The 11,063-nt window shown below is 44.0% G+C and overlaps 1 long non-coding RNA gene and 1 pseudogene across 1 annotated transcript in view; one reads left to right on the top strand and one right to left on the bottom strand.

Moving 5' to 3' along the window:
• Window positions 1-459: 459 nt before the first annotated feature.
• Window positions 460-11,063, bottom strand: part of LOC138446041 (uncharacterized) — a 41,844-nt gene continuing 31,240 nt past the window's right edge. The window contains exon 4 of the long non-coding RNA XR_011259114.1: window positions 460-1,299. This is a non-coding gene — a long non-coding RNA (uncharacterized lncRNA). The remainder of the gene's footprint in view (window positions 1,300-11,063) is intronic.
• Window positions 6,459-8,307, top strand: LOC138446260 (nucleolar RNA helicase 2 pseudogene; annotated as a pseudogene).

Genomic DNA, 11,063 nt, shown 5'->3' with positions numbered 1-11,063 from the left:
GTACAGTAGAAACTAGCACAGCATTGTAAAGCAACTAAACTCCATTAAAAATAGTCTTCAAAGTAGAAAATAAATGTATTTCACAAATATGAAGTGAGCACCTAATATATTTCAGGCTTCATACCAGCTTAATGATAATTACATGAACATTTGAAGTAGACCACACCATCTTGTTTCTTTTTATGGCAAAAGGAAAAATTTTCTCCTTCATTCTAAAAGCTACTTAAAAGCTGACATTAGTGGGAATAAAAGAGTTTGCAGGCACTGTGCCTTTCAAAACAGCCATTTCTCTTAATAATAGTAAGTCTTGGACACCTTGCTGGAAGCTACATGACGTGTTTAAAGTAAACCAGATCTCATCTTCCCATGATGATCATTTCAAGTGAGGACGAAATCTTAGAGCTCGAGTGAATTACAAGGGCCAGAGACATTTCTAAAAACAATGAACCAGCGCAGAGATGCAGATTTCCAATTTTTTATTTTCAAGGACAACATTCAAAAGTAAACTCAAAGTACTATTACCATAATTTCATATATAAAAATCTAACACTGGTATAAATTTAACACTGGTAAAAAGGAAATTATTTCAGAATTCTAAAATTCTGCTATAAACCTAATATTTTAAAAACCTCATTAAATATTCGTTTTCTCAAAAGTTGGAAGAACTCAGGGTCCCTTCTGTCCTCCTTTAGTAGCTCACATTCTAGTTTATTCTTCACCCATTTATTCAAAGAAACTATGCTGAGTGCCCAGCATAGGCTTGCTCTAGGCATTAATAGCAAAAGATGGAGATCTCTAAATACTGTCAAAGTATGATTTTCAAAAGTTGAAAACATGACTCGCATGATCAATTTATGTTACTAATTTATATAGAAGGATCAACTTATTTGACCAGTTTAAGAGGGAATCAGCAGAATCATAAAATAGTATCAAATACCAACTGAGAATTTACAGGGATTAAAGAACACTGAAGTAAAATTGCTAGGTTAGGTAGAAAGCAAACTGTCCTCTGCAGTGAAATTTTCTATTGGATAGAAATTTGCATTTCTACCAAACAAAAATCTGCTGAAAGGTACTATGACAGAGTTACGGCCCTCATCCATAGAAAATAGAATATCGAGTACAGGCATTTTCTCTTAGAATACCAAGTAGTCGTTGGGGAGGCCTATTACTCCATGTGCCTGGACGACACTGAGAGGACACACAGTCCTCTTTGCCGTATTTCTAAGTATCGGGTAACGTTGACTACTAAAAGCAGATTATATGGGCTGATCCATTACAGCTATCCTTTCCCAGCTTCTGGAAAAGAGAAAGTTTAAAGAGATTACGTCCTCAGAATAAACACACACCTAGAACTCACATATGCCACTTTAATTCTCACACAACTGAGCAAAGCTGTTATCATCAAGCAAATTTTAAAGAACAAGTGTATGGATACCCGGGGGGAGAGGTGGGGCGTGGGGGATGAACTGTGAGGCTGAGGCTGGCGTGTGCACACTGGTGACACCGTGCATAAAATAGGTGAGCAGTGAGGGTTTCCTGTGGGCACAGAACTCTGCTCAGTGCTCCATGGTGACCGAAAGGGGAAGGGTCCAAAAAAGTGGAGAGCTGTGTGCATGTGCAGCTGAGTCATTGTGCTGCACAGAGGAAACTAACACAGCGCTGTAAAGCAGTACGCTTCAGTGAAAATCAGGAAGATCAAAACCATAAAAACAAAATCAAAAAATCAGAAAGATCAAAACCATAAAAACAAAATCAAAAAATCAGAAAGATTAAAACCATAAAAACAAAATCAGGAAAATCAAAAAAATCAAAATCAAAAAAATAAAACAAATAACCAACAAGGACCGACTATATAGCACAAGAAACTCGACTGAATACTCTGTAAAAATCTAAACAAGTAAGGAATCTGAAAAAAGAATGAAAATATGTATGCGTTAACCATTCAGTCGTGTCTGACTCTTTGCAAGTCCACGGACTGTAGCCTGCCAAGCTCCTCTGTCCATGGAATTCTCCAGGCAAGAGTACTGGAGTGGGTTGCCATTTCCTTCTCCAGGAATATGTGTATACGTTTAACTGAATCACTTTGCTGTACACCTGAGACTAATGTAACATTGAAATGAACTATAATCCAAAATTTTAAAGAAATTTATAAAAAAAAAAGAAGGAAAAATTGAGCCTGGAAGCATTGAGCTCACATAGAAGGAGCCATTATTCCAAATCCATACACGTCTGGTGGAACCTTCAAGCATTTTCCAGTAGGGCCACAAGGGCACTCAAGAAATTCACAAATGCGCTGAGCCATTCGCTCACTGGTTAATTCCTAGTTATTTATTGATCACCGCCTCCACACTCAGCATCTCAGGCCTGACCCTGAAGCAGGGAACCAACAGGCTCTATCTTCATGCAGTTTCTGCCTCATCATTCAGGGGCTTCCCAGGTGGCGCTAGAGGTCAAGAACCCACTTGCCAACGCAGGAGACTTAAGAGACACGGGTATGAAGACCCCTTAGAGGATGGCATGGCAGCCCACTCCAGTATTCTTGCCTGGAAAATCCCAAGGACAGAGGAGCCTGGTGGGCTGCAGTCCATGGGGTTGCAAAGAGCTGGACACGACTGAAGCTACTGAGCAGGCACACACTCCTCAGCTCACTTTCTAAGGGGCCCCACGCCTTCATTTCAGCCAGCTGTCACTCAAGCATCCCCCCCCCCACACACACACACACACACGCACACACATATGTAAATTAACTGGCAGTCGTCCCTTCTGGAAGTGCGCCCCTCTTTCTGCCACCCCAGCCCACAGACGCCGCCCCTTTCATCCTGCCGCCTGCCCTTTCCTGCTCCAGCTCATCTTTCCCTTCCAAAAGCCACCTCTTTCCCTGAGGTCAGAGCTGCCAGCTTTCCTTGCAAGTCAGACACTTTACACATTCTAGGCAAAGGTTTCAGACGCCTGAACGGCCAGCAGCTGCTCTTCTGAAACCTGAGCCCAGAGCCCTTTCCAGCAGCGGCTCCAGGAATGGCCCTCCCCTCTGGGCTAGGCTGGGGGGCACTTTCACGGAGAGCAGACCTCTGAGGAAGCCTGTCTTCACTATGGTGTGTCACAGCTGCCTGGCCAGTGGGGGCATAATGCAGGCCACTCTCTTGGTGGTTATCCACAACAGATTAGGTCCCTGGTAAAAAAAGAACCAAAAGTCCCCATTGTTGAAGGGCTTCAACAAACTTCCACAAGAATGCAAACAGAAAGAGCATGTAGCTTTACAACTCATGGAGACTGTTCTCTGCTTCCAGGGAAACTGGGGTAAAACTCACTCCCCACCTCTGAGCTGCAGTGATGTGACTGCGCAGCGTTTAAATAGCAGGCTTGTCTGTGTCTGCACTTGCACGCTTAGCCGTGTTTGACGCTTTGCGACCCCATGGACCATAAGCCCGCCAGGCTCCTCTCTCCACAGGATTTCCCAGGCAAGATTGCTGGAGTGGGTTGCCATTTCCTTCTCCAGGGGGTCTTTCCGATACAGGGATTGAACTGAGGTCTTACAGTACCTGCATTGGCATGCGGATTCTTTACTACTTGAGCCTCTCGGAAAGCCAAAGCAGCAAGCCACAAAGTCCTAATCTTTTAGACCCGCAAACACTCTACCAAAACGAAGAAAGAAAACAGTAGCTGTTGAGGTGATGGATATGCTAATTAGCTCCATTGCATTGATCTTTTCACAATGTGTATGTATACAAAACATTAAATTGTCCACCTTAAATATTTACATGTTGTCAACTATAATTTAATAAAACTGGAAATAATTCCTGTCTGCTTTTAGACGTAACTCCTCCAGGTCTGCAACATTCAAGGCAGAGAAATCCAGCCAGAGCCAAGGGAAGGGGGCTTCCGTTCAGTCAACCCGTCCACAGTTTGAGGCAGCTCTGCTACCAAACACACTTTTCCTGGGGCACAAGTGAAATCCCTCAAACCAGAACCTATTCGTTTCTTTTTCCTGTTGCTCTGTTTCTGCAGAGGTGGCATAAGACGGTTTGCTATCCACTGAAGTATGCACGCTCAGTTGCTCAGTCATGTCAGACTCTGTGACCCCGTGGACTATAGCCCACCAGGCCCCTCCATCCGTGGGATTCTCCAGGCAAGAATACTGGAGCGGGTAGCCATGCCCTCCTCCAGGGGATCTTTACAACCCAGCAATCAAACCCGTGTTTCCTCCGGCTTCTGCACTGCAGGCAGATTCTCTACCGCTGAGCCAACGGGGAAGCCCCCACTGAAGTATGCTGCTGCTGCTAAGTCACTTCAGTCGTGTCCGACTCTGTGCGACCCCAGAGACAGCAGCCCACCAGGCTCCCCTGTCCCTGGGGTTCTCCAGGCAAGAACACTGGAGTGGGTTGCCATTTCCTTCTCCAATGCATGAAAGTGAAAAGTGGAAGTCAAGTCACTCAGGCGTGTCCAACTCTTCGTGACCACATGGACTGCAGCCTACCAGGCTCCTCCACCCATGGGATTTTCCAGGCAAGAGTACTGGAGTGGGGTGCCATTGCCTTCTCCCCACTGAAGTATAACCCACTGCAAATGTGTAAGCACAATCTTCTCTAAATATTCTCAACCCTCAAGTGTTTGAAATGACGTGACAGTTACAGGTGAACTGTGAAGCTGAACTAGAATCCTGTACTTGTCTCTGTAGGTTCTCTCAGGCTCTGAAACAGGAAGTTCTAACCTGTGGGAAAAGGTATTTTTTACTTCCTCCAGAAGGACTAACGAACAGAGCCAGGCCACTCTTATTATTCCCAGACCAAAGGCCAGGGGACAAATAGAGGCCCACACGCCATATAACAATGTATTTTAAAGGTGCACACCACGCTGACAGACGTTGGTTAAACTCTGTCCTATGGGACTTCCCTGGCCATCCCTGGGTAAGACTCTGCACTTTCATTGCAGGGGTTCGGGTTCGATCCTGGTCAAGGAACTAAGATCCCACATGCTGTGCGGCACAGCCAATAAATAAATAAAAATTTTAGACATATGTGTTCTATCCTCCTTCCTTGAAAAGTAAACCTTCATAATGACAAAACTGAAAAATATTTTTAATATCATTAGTTTTAAATGATCAAAAGTAAGTATAATGTCAAAGATAACTGAATTTAATTCAAGTGACAGTTCTGTTGGTACACTGCTCATGTTAAAATGAGTTCTAAAGACACGCCATTCACAAATTATTATATTTTTCATAAAAATATGGCTTGCCTTTATTTCAGCACACTAATTACATTGTTAAAGATTTTTTGTATAATTCGGGTAAATTGACAGCAAAGCCAAATTAGACAAAACATTCTTGAGTCATTGTAGTTCTTAGAATTAAATTCAATGTAGAGAAATTTCCCTCTTCTGAGGAAATAGCAATTAACATTGTCAATGAATTCTTGAAGCAAAAGTTAGCTTCAGAAATTAACTATAATTTTACATATAATTTAAAACATTTTAATGTGATAACATCTAATAAATTATTAACACAAAAGATAGCTCAGTTGGTAAAGAATCCGCCTGCAATGCAGGAGACCCCAGTTCGATTCCTGGGCCAAGAAGACCCACCGGAGAAAGGATAGGCTACCCACTCCAGTATTCTCGGGCTCTCCTGGTGGCTCAGCTGGTGAAGAATCTGCCTGCAATGCGGGAGACCTGGGTTCAGTCCCTGGGTTGAGAAGATACCCTGGAGAAGGGAAAGGCTACCCACTCCAGCATTCTGGCCTGGAGAATTCCATGGACTGTATAGTCCATGGGGTCACAAAGAGTTGGACATGACTAAGTGATTTTCACTTCACTTTCAATACAAAGATGTCATAAAATATCCTGATTTTATCACATAAACCACAGTGTGCTGTAAATTTAGCATTTCTGTATGAAACGTTCAAGCTCATAAACCCATGTCTCATTTCTCTCTTCTGGTGAATCTCACATGTTAAACAACATGTAATTTTGTGCTTTAAGAGCATTTAGTCATTATTCTTAGCATGTATCTGAGAATAGTTATGACATCAGATTTGATACGTGTTTCATCAAGATGTCCCTCCACTCACTAGACCCAGAGAACAGTCTCTGAATTGTTCCCAACGTCATTTCTATGAGCATCACTGAGACCATTCTCCTAGTAACAAGTTCAGATGCTGCACCTTACATGGCACACAAAACGCTTCTGTATTTCAGCCAATATTCTCCTTTGCACACCTTTTTACCTTACCTACCACTTGGCACCTTTATTTTAGGCCTTTCTGACTGATCTTTTAATTACTTAAATTACCTGAATGCTTTTTGAGAATTTATTAAATTATATTAAATATTTGTGTAAAAATAAAACTTTCCCAATCCCAGCTTCTGTATCAACCTAACTGCCAATGTAAAAAAATCAATGTCATGCTCCATATTTATCATATCTAGACTGATGCTGTCAAATAGGGCTTTATGCAACGATGAAAGTGTTCTGCATTTGAACTGTGCAATATGGCAACCATGGTCCATACAAGGCTTCCAAACACTTGAATTGTGGTGAATGGGACAGAGAACCTGGATTTTTCATTTTGTTTAATTTCAATTTATTTAAATCTAAATAGCCACCATATTGGATAGCATAGATCTTGGCCAATGTATAAACAAACTAAAAAACAATATGAATTTAGCACATTGCAAAATATTTCTCAGTTGGCACATTGAGCCAATTAATGAATGCCTTCTTGTCCCTTCCTGGAAATTATATCTCCTTAAATCTATTGACTTTATGCTGTCTGAGAAAAGCAATTTGTTATTTAGTTTGTCTTTCTTCTATTTATGAGTTCTGCCACTCAAATTATTTCCATGCCCTGATAGAGTATCTGTCTCCATGATCTTGTCCCACCCAGGACATGGAAGTGGAAAAGGTTTTTTTTGCTTTTTTGTTTTTTTGTTTGTTTGTTTGTTTGTTTTGTTAAAGCCTTAGCTGTGTGGGTGTTGCAGAAAAAAAAAATTCTATTTTCTGCAACTTGCCCCCATTGGGTGTATACTGTTGCTAAGAAATACATGAAACCTGCATATGAACAAGTGGACCTGATTGGTAAAAAGACGCAGAAAACGGCAGAAACTGTAGAGCATCCAGCCATCAGGTGCCACTGGGCTCAGAGCAACAGTTATTGGAGACGTGATGCGAGTGTACAGTGGTTTCCAGGGAGCACTGTCATATTCTGTGAAACGAAGAAAGAAGTCCGGAGTTGTCGCAAAATGTGGCTGTAAGACAGGATGCCCAGTCGTTACACGGAGACATTCCACAGAAGCAAAGGGAAGTCACCCTGAAAGGCTTTAGAAATGGAGATGTTGGGATTTTGCTTGCAACCAATGTTGCTGCACGTGGGTTAGATATCCCCGAGGCTGAGCTTGTTCAACGTTCTCCACGAAAGAATGTGGAACCCTACATTCATCATTCTGGGCAAACAGGTAGAGCGGGGAGGACCGGGGTTAGCATCTGCTTTTCCCAGCACAAAGAATACCAGTTAGCCCAAGCAGAGCAAAAAGTGGGAATCAGATTTAAATGAATAGATGTTCCTTCTGCAACAGAGATAATAAAAGCTTCCAGCAAAATGCCATCAGGCTCTGGGACTCTGTGCCTCCCACTGCACTGGGTCACTTCAAGCAGTCAGCCGAGAAGCTGACTGGGGAGAAGGGCGCCCCGGAGCCCTGGCAGCCCCCCGGCCCCCTCTCCAGGGCCACGTCGGTGGGCCAGCGCTCCTCGAGCAACTCAGAAGCGGGCTTCATGGCCGCGATCTTGCAGTGCTCGATTGAAATGGTGAACAGTGGTCACGCTAGTGAAGGGAATGGTCATTCTCAAAGGAAAGCAGGGTGCTTGCTTCGACATCCTTACTGCATCAGTAACAGAAGTACAGGACAAGCGACGTGATTCTCAGCGCTGGCAGCTTTCTGAGGCCACAGAGCAACCAGGGCTAGAAGGTCTACGGGAAGGATATCGCAGCTTCCGAGGACAGCGGGAAGGCAGCCGAGGCTTCAGGGAACGGCGCGAGGGCCACCGAGGTGTCAGGGGACAGCACGAAAGAAGCAGGAGCTTCAGAGGACAGCGATCCGGAGGGGCAGTAAAAGTAACAGATTCCAAAACAAAGGCAGAAGCGGAGTTTCAATAAAGCATTTGAAGTAGACAATTTATTTGGCAAAAACAGAACTATGTTCAGCAATGTGGAACCAAACATTATTTTTCATGCAAAGTTCAAAGCACGTTGTATTTCCTTCCTGCCCACTGGCCCAGCCCCCATCTCTTTGAGAGAGAAAAGCTTCATCTAAATTATTTCATCTGGTTGATGACTGTCATTTATAACTTTATTGCTACTTCTGTCTTGGGTATTCCTTTGGAAAAGGTGTAAGGATTTATTACACCTTTATTGTAATCCAATATTCTAAAGTACCATCTATAGATTATAAGATACAGTCAAGCATGTATCTGCTGATACTTTTTAAGCTGACCTGTCTTAATACTTAGAAATATCTCTTAATAGGAGGCTTCCCTGGTGGCTCAGTTGATAAAGACTCTTCTGCAATGCAGGATCCCTGGGTCGGGGAGATCCCCTGGAGAAGGAAATAGCAACCCACTCCAGTATTCTCACCTGGAGAATTCTAAGGACAGAGGAGCCTGGCAGGCTACAGTCCGTGAGGTTGCAAAGAGTCAGGCATGACTCCCACTGACTCGTGAGGGTGTAGCACATAAGAACTTCTAAATCAGAGTCTTAGGCCAAATGTGGGTAGAAAGGAAAGTCTTGAGCTGGAAAAAGAGGTGGGGAGAAGAGAAAAGAAAGTAGGGCATATAGATTGGTTTCCCTACTCAGGATGCCCAGATGTGGAGAAACATGGTAGCTGGCATCACGGTAGTTAGCTAAATAAAGTTAGCACAACTTTCTTTCCACAAAAATGTTCTGAGGGAGGAGATTAGAACTTGGCATAATCAACATTAAATAAGTAGTAATTGATTAAATGAATGAATAAAGTCCACGTCCATCTATGACACCCACTATGGTGAAACAAGGAGGGACTTTGAGCCACTCTTTGGGGCCCAATAACTTGGCACATGAAGTTCTAGTCCCGAGAACATCTTGGCAGAACATACCGCCTCCCTGGGATTCACTTTCACCTGTAAATCAAGAAGGTTTATCTATATGTCAGAAAACAGACCCCATCTTCTTGGTCTTCACGATGGCATCATGTTCACTGTCTGGACTTCTAATGGAATTGTTGGATCTGTTACATGAGGTGACATTAGGAAGTGGCCCATTTGGATAGCTCCCGCTATAGGAACACCATTTCAGGGACACCATAATCATTTGCTAAGGCTGCGTTAACAAAGTACCACAACCTGAGTGGTTCAAACAGCAGAAATGTTTCGTCTCACGTCTCTGGAGACTGGAGTGCAAGAGCGCCCGTGAGTAGGACATGCCCCCTCTGCAGGTGCTCAGGCAGGATCGGCTGCAGCCTCGCGCAGCTTCTGCGGCTGGCTGGGTCGTGGCGGCATAGCTGCAGTCTCCACGTGGTGCTCTCCCTGCGTGAGTGTGCCTGTCCATGCTTCCCCTTTTTAAAAGGACACCAGTCGTGTCAGCTCAGAGCCCACTCCACCCCAGACGACTGCACCTTAGCTGAGTACAACGGCCACAGCTCCATTGCCAAATAGAGTCCTACTGTGACGCTCTAGGGTTGGGGCTTCCACATATAAACGGGGGAGGGACATGAATGAGCCCACAGCACACACATTCCAGATCCATCTACTCTCAGCTGTTCTCAAACACATTGCTCTGTTGCGTTCACATAGTACTTTTTTTTCTGTCTTCTAAAAACTTTGCATATTTTCCAGGTAGATTTTAGATTACCTCCACTTTATAGGCATGGAGTGCAAGGAGCATAAAGAAGATGACTGGCATTCCTAAATTTACACATTGTTGTCCACACTCGTTCCCAAGCGTCCTGATTTTTGACCAGTGACCCTACTGCACAGTGAGCTTGCATTCCCTCTCTTCCACACAGGGTTTATCTCTCTAACACCACCTTTATTGCTGTTGCTTTCATTCCTATCCAAACTAAATGCTTAAAAGCCACTTAATCTTGCCTGTTTGCTGTGCCTATAAAAATTTCAACTTGGGTCTTCGTTATTGTATTTGGTCTCAAGAACAAGATAAATTATTCACAGAGACTGACGTTGGGTTCTGAGTCTTCCTGCAGGCAAACAAAATGATTGAACCACAAGCCTTGGTTCCTTGGAGTAATAGGAGTATACCTGAGCATCTAGCTGATGGATTCTCTATAATTCTCCAGGGACAAACCATACGGACAGCAGAAAAAGCTAAAAGATTGGAAGTGAGGCAAGATCTGTCTAAAGTCCCACCATGGGCACACAGGAGTTGTAAGTGACGTCTCAGACTTCATAATACAATCTTAGTAGCATGGGAGTCGTCAAAATACATATAAAAGACCCAACAAATTAGAAAGGCTTGCCAATGCAGCAGACGCAGGAGACTCAGGTTTGATCCCTGGGTTGGGAAGATCCCCTAGACGAGGAAAGGGCAACCTACTGCATATCCTTGCTGGGAGAATCCTATGAACAGAGGAGCCTGGCGAGCTACAGTCCATGGGGTTGCAAAGAGTCGGACACGACTGAGCACACACACAAGCATGTCTTGCTTTCTGCTGCAAGCAAGAGGCAGGCAGAGGCACAGTCTATTTAATGCAGGCACCCTTCAGGAATCTCACAAGCCAATAGCACACAGAGGTATTTCTGTTGTTCAGTCACCCAGTCATGTCCGACTCCACGTGACTCCATGGACTGCAGCATGCCAGGTCTCTCTGTCCGTCTTCATCTCCCGAAGTTTGCCCAAGTTCATGTCCATTGCACTGGGGATGCCATCCAGCCATCTCATCCATCCTCTGATGTCCTCTTCTCTTTCTGCCCTCAGTCTTTCCCAGCATCAGGGACTTTTCCAGTGAGTTGGCTGCCCACATCAGATGACCAAAATATTGGAGCATCAGCTTCAGCATCAGTCCTTCCAATGAATATTCAG

Source organism: Ovis canadensis, chromosome 9 (assembly GCF_042477335.2).
Source record: "Ovis canadensis isolate MfBH-ARS-UI-01 breed Bighorn chromosome 9, ARS-UI_OviCan_v2, whole genome shotgun sequence".
Lineage (NCBI taxonomy): Eukaryota > Metazoa > Chordata > Mammalia > Artiodactyla > Bovidae > Ovis > Ovis canadensis.
The sequence above is the reverse complement of the archived record's forward strand: the minus strand, read 5'-3'. Positions and strand labels throughout refer to the sequence as shown.